This window comes from Bidens hawaiensis, unplaced genomic scaffold (genome assembly GCF_021521415.1).
Source record: "Bidens hawaiensis isolate Kalapana, Puna unplaced genomic scaffold, B.hawaiensis_p1.1 tig00007412_1, whole genome shotgun sequence".
Classification (NCBI taxonomy): Eukaryota; Viridiplantae; Streptophyta; class Magnoliopsida; order Asterales; family Asteraceae; genus Bidens; species Bidens hawaiensis.
In genome coordinates this window covers 930,683-936,220 of record NW_027491516.1, presented here as the reverse complement: position 1 = coordinate 936,220, position 5,538 = coordinate 930,683, and positions in this window count along the sequence as shown.

Below are 5,538 nucleotides of genomic sequence, written 5' to 3'. Positions count from 1 at the left end.
AACAAGAAACTAGCTAAAAAACCTAATACAATTACGAAATAGACCGTCGAAGCACCAATCTGATAGATATTACAAGTTTTTATGCCCTATTAAATAGACAAGCACAATCTCATACGCCAATCTCATAGAAGCACGAACCTCCCCTCAAAGAACTGGAATTCCTAACTTTTCAAGTGTGCCAAATCTACAATCTACAATCTATAATAAAGACAAACTCAATGGGAGAGTTGTCCCCTTCACAATCACCCAAATAATTTTTTTCCCGCCCGTTACTTATTTAGGGTTTATCATTAAAAATATTACTTATCACCAAGACTTCATATCCTCTGAACTATCTACGGGTTTTTCACAAAATAGGGTTTTCGTACTTCATATACAACAAATCTATAATACCAATTCCATTCGATCAGTTAATATCATCGGCAACGATTCCGTCTAATGCAACGACCATAAACAATTCTGGTAACCATCCATCCAATCATGAGTTATCGATTTATACAGTACGTTCTATCTCTATAATATCAATTTGGGGGTTTGATGTCATTATTTTTAGTACTTCTGGGAGTGTTAAATTAAGTAATTTTTACAACTTTATCTGAACACAAGTTGCTAGATGAATTGCCTCAATGAGATTTTAATTTATGTTATGGTTTTCAATTCTAGATATTTTGTAACATCCTCAAAATTTCGATCCAAATTTGACAACTTAGAAAAGTTAAGGGATCAAAAATAATATAAAGACAAGTCATGAGAAAATATTAAATAAGAAAATATAAGAGAAATAAGGAAATAAAAATATTTCCTAAGTTAAATTTTTCCACATAAAGAATAAAATGAAAACTCCATCCCACATGGGAGGATGCAAGAAAGTGGAAGCATTCCACATGGGTATAAATAAGGAATATGGAATCCATCCGACATGAAAAGTGGTAAAGATATGGAAGCTCTTTATAAGAGATAGAATTTCCATAGTTATATTATTTTATGCTTAGCATGCACCAAGTGGTCCTAGCGGAGGATGCGAAGCACCCGACGCGCACGAGCGAGGGCGAGGGCGATGGCGACGGCGAAGGGCGTTGGGCGCAATGTGGCACTTTGATGGCGCACTTTGCACGCTCGCATCGCCGCGAGCCGCCTTTATTTTTGGACGGCGAGAGTTATACCTAGGCATGACAAGCTACTAAAGACAAGGGACCAAAACTGAAAAATAATATCCAGGGACCCATCGCGATACACGATGAGTCCAAGAACACGGCCTCACGAAGGTCCGTGATGACTTAGGGGCACGTGTCACACTCTGGTGACACGTGGCAGCAGGGCAGGACACGTGGCAGACGTGTCAGGCCACGTGGTGACACGTGGCATAATCTCATAAAGGTGGGCGTCGCGATACGCGACGCTGTTGAAGAAGGGATCCATCGCGTATCGCGAAGGGACCCGAAATCAGCTATAAAAGGGGAGGCTCACGGCTCATTCCCCTCACACCTCCCACACTCTCTCTAACTTACTTTCTCTCTACACCGTTTTGCGTGCCACAAACCCGACAATCATCACCTCGTAAACCGTGTCAATACTCGGCGTTTCCTCGAAGTGCGTGCCACCCAAAAGTAACCCAACATTCCGCCTCGAAATACGTGCACAACCCGGCGACACCTACACATCACCTCGATTTGTGTGCCAAGGAAAAGTGGATCAAGAATGCCTCGATAAACGTGCATATAGAGTAGAAGTGCTGTCCGTATAAACTTAGGAATATCTAACTCCGAATACCCGTGCGAGGTAGGGGTTGTGCCTAAGTTATTATATTATTATTATAAATGGCTTAGACCATAGTCGGAAATATAGCCGAACCTTGATTACCATTTAGTATTATATAACTTTTCTTAAGCAAAGGTTATAGACAAAATATTGTTTCTTCTTGATTAAGAAACATAAGCAAGTATATACAAAGGGTATAATTAAAATAATATTTCTTTATTATTAAGAAATATTAATATTCAAAGAATATAATTAAATTAATGTTTATTCTTGAAGAAGCAACTCGGTATAGACGTTTCTTCCTGAAGAAGAAACATAGTATATGATTGGTAAACAAACAAAAGGACTAAAGGTCCAAATGTTTTATATAAACAAATGATTTTGTAAAGGTTAAAGCTATACAAAACGGACTAAAGGTCTGAAGCTAGATCGATGATCTAGTTATTTATACAAAAGTTAGTCTCGTACTATAGGTCCGAGGCAACAAAACAAGAAGAAGAAATCAGAACACAGGAATCAGTATCAGAAACTGATTATAAAATAGAAAAGGTGAATACGCCTCAAACCTTTTACAAAATCTATTAGATTCAGAATGTTTACATAGGATTTACGAATCCTTAAAACTTTGTGTTACAATAATAAGAAACGGACACTCTGATTAAGAGTATACATGTGTCTGGATCCATTCATACATGGTGACTCGGCATTTTCCCGAGGCCATGCAAATCATCAACATGTCTCCGGAAGCTTGATGAGAAATGATTTGTGTATATAATTGATTGTTCAAGGTACTTAGGGTAATTTGATCCCAATGTAGTTGGGTGCCTAATGAGTACTCAGAAAGGTATTATTGTTGGTTTCACAAAGGTATTGAAAAGATTTTTACAAAGAGTTAGCGTCATTCACCAGTTGTATGCTGACGTATTTTCTAACCATTTTACAAGAAAACAAGAAAGGTTAGAATAGACAAGCAAGAAGAAATAGAAGATTAGAGTTATAGTCATTAGATGCTATCTGGTGGCTCAGATATTTTATTTCAAAATATTATAAAAAGTTATGTTCTCTAAAAGAAATGTATTTGAAAATATCAAATGAGTATTTAAACCCGAGTTTTAATTATAATAATATTTAAAGACTTCCGCTGAAAAGAACTTATTTTCTCAAACATTCTTTGAAAGGATATTTTAATCCAACATTTTATAAATGAATATTTTATATTAAAAGACTTCCGCTAAACAAACCCGCAACTCTGATGTATTTACAAAACAGGTACCAACTATTGGTCACACGCCTAGGCCCTAAGTCGGGATGTGACAGGTTGGTAAAGGTAAAGGATTTATGGGAACGTCTTTTCTCCCAATTCCTATATCTAGCGATGAAAGTACATGCCAAACAAAATGGAGGAAGATTCAGATTCATTCGATTCTAACATTCCGCTAGCTCAGATTATTCCAAATCGGAATACGTATGGAGACGTATCAAGTAGATCTAAGAAACCAATGATGTCAAGGGAAAAAGAAGTAATGACTTATCCGGAATAATATCCTCACGGACATGAATATTTTAATTTCCCGGCAACTCAAGATCCTTACTTTGCTCACACTCAAAATAAAGAAACAATGAAGGAAATGGAAGTGGAAGAAAAAGAAATGGAGGCTAGCAAAAACATCAGAGATAGCAAGATTAAGAAATTAGTCATTCGCTGGAAGAAATAAAACCTTAGTAATTGTAGAGAGTATAACTGTAACAAATAATATGCACTCATGTAACTATAATAAGATGAATAAAATATATGTTTTGAATTCTTCGAATATTGGGCTTATCTTTTAAAATTTTATTGTAGTATGTCAAGAGAAGAAAGTGCAAACTCTCACAACAGTCCTCCTAAGAAAACTGTGAATGAAGAAAACGTTAAAAATAAAGATAATGAAATTCCCGCCCAATATATGGAAGGAATTCAAAAGATGATTAAGGAAGCTATCAAAAATATTTCTATAAATCAAAGTCAACCAAAATTCAACAAGCAAAGTAAAAGTAAATATGTACATTCAAAAAAGGAATAGGCTCATGATAGCTCTACATCTGATAATAATTCAAGGAATAAGAAACAAAAGAAACGTAAGATCCAAAAAGGATACAACTTTAAGAACTTTAAAGTTTACAATCCTAAAGAATTTCATGGAGACTCGGATGGTATAGCTGCTATGAAATGGCTAGAATAACAAGAATCAATCATCATCATAAGCAAATGCACCGGTGAGGAAGCTATCCAGTATTCTTCACAAATGTTCAAGTGAGAAGCTCTTGAATGGTGGAACACCCTAATTCAAAACAAGGGTTGAGAAACAATGTATAATTTAGGTTGGGAAACATTCAAAGGTCTTATATTAAAGAAATTTTGCCCAACACATGAAATGGATCGAATTCAAACCAAGTTATGGAATCACAAGGTTATTGGCACAAATCTTAGGGAATATAATACTAAATTCCTAGTAACTCCGGAATATAATAAAGTAACTCGTTACATATATGGACTACCAAGAGATATAAGAGATATTGTACGATCCAATATGCCAGAAACAGTTGATTCGGCTATGGAATTGGCCGGATACTTAATCTACAATATGATAAGGAATCAAGAAGAAGAAAAGAAGAAAGACAAAGAATCCAAGAAACTAAAAGATTCTGAGAAATTAGAGAAAGAAGAAATTACTCCCAAGTTAGCATGTAAGACTTGTGGAAAGAAACATACTGGAAAGTGTCGACTAGAAATACAAACAATTGTGCATACTGCAAGAGAGCAGGATACACAATAGAAGAATGTCGTAAAAAGTTAGGAGTATGTTTTACATGTGGAGAAATGGGTCACTTTAAGACTGAATGCCCAAAAAGAAAAGTTAATCAAGATTAAGGAATGACAAGATCATAACAAAGAAATGTCAGATAGATTAGTTAATTTTTGTATATTAAATGTAACTCGTTTTCATACGAGAAGTTTTGTAATCAAAGAAGTGTATTTAATTCCCTAAGTTATAAAGGAAATATTATTATACAGATCGTGTTAATACACAAGAATGTTTATAGTCATTACCTCGAGAGGACAATAAGAGGAAAGTTTTATCCGAAACTTAGAATGAAAATGTTTGAATATATCATCTAGGAAGATGATCATCGAAAGTTAGAAAACATCTAAATATACAAGGACAGTATATTATCGAAAGGAAACATTCAAGAAATAGAATATTATACTACCTACCCATTGGGGTTGACCAAAAGGTCAAAAAAAAAGAACTCGAAGATATTCAAGAAAATACAATCGCTAAGTATAGCAAAAGTGATTAAGTTAAAGTACAAGGGTACTGTTGGAATATAGAAAATAATTGATCAAGATCAAGGATAGAATGGATTCGTTAGACTGAATCTAAACAACAAATTAGTGGAATAGATTCGATAGACTGAATCAAAACAGTAATTTAGTTAACATCGGTAAATGTTTAGAATACAAACGGTAAGGTAAATAGTTAAACACAACTGATCACTGTGTTTATCAATTTATATTTACTAATGATATTCTGAACTACTAACTAATTACATCATTTAAAGATGCAAGTTAGCAACAAAATAAATACTTTAGCTATTCTGCACACAAATTGTAACAGCAAGAATCAGATTAGATAGAAACTAATCAACAATTGAAAAGTAAGAACCATTCACACTTAAGACAACGAATCTCGAGGACAAGATTCATTTCAAGGTAGGGAGGATGTAACATCCCCAAAA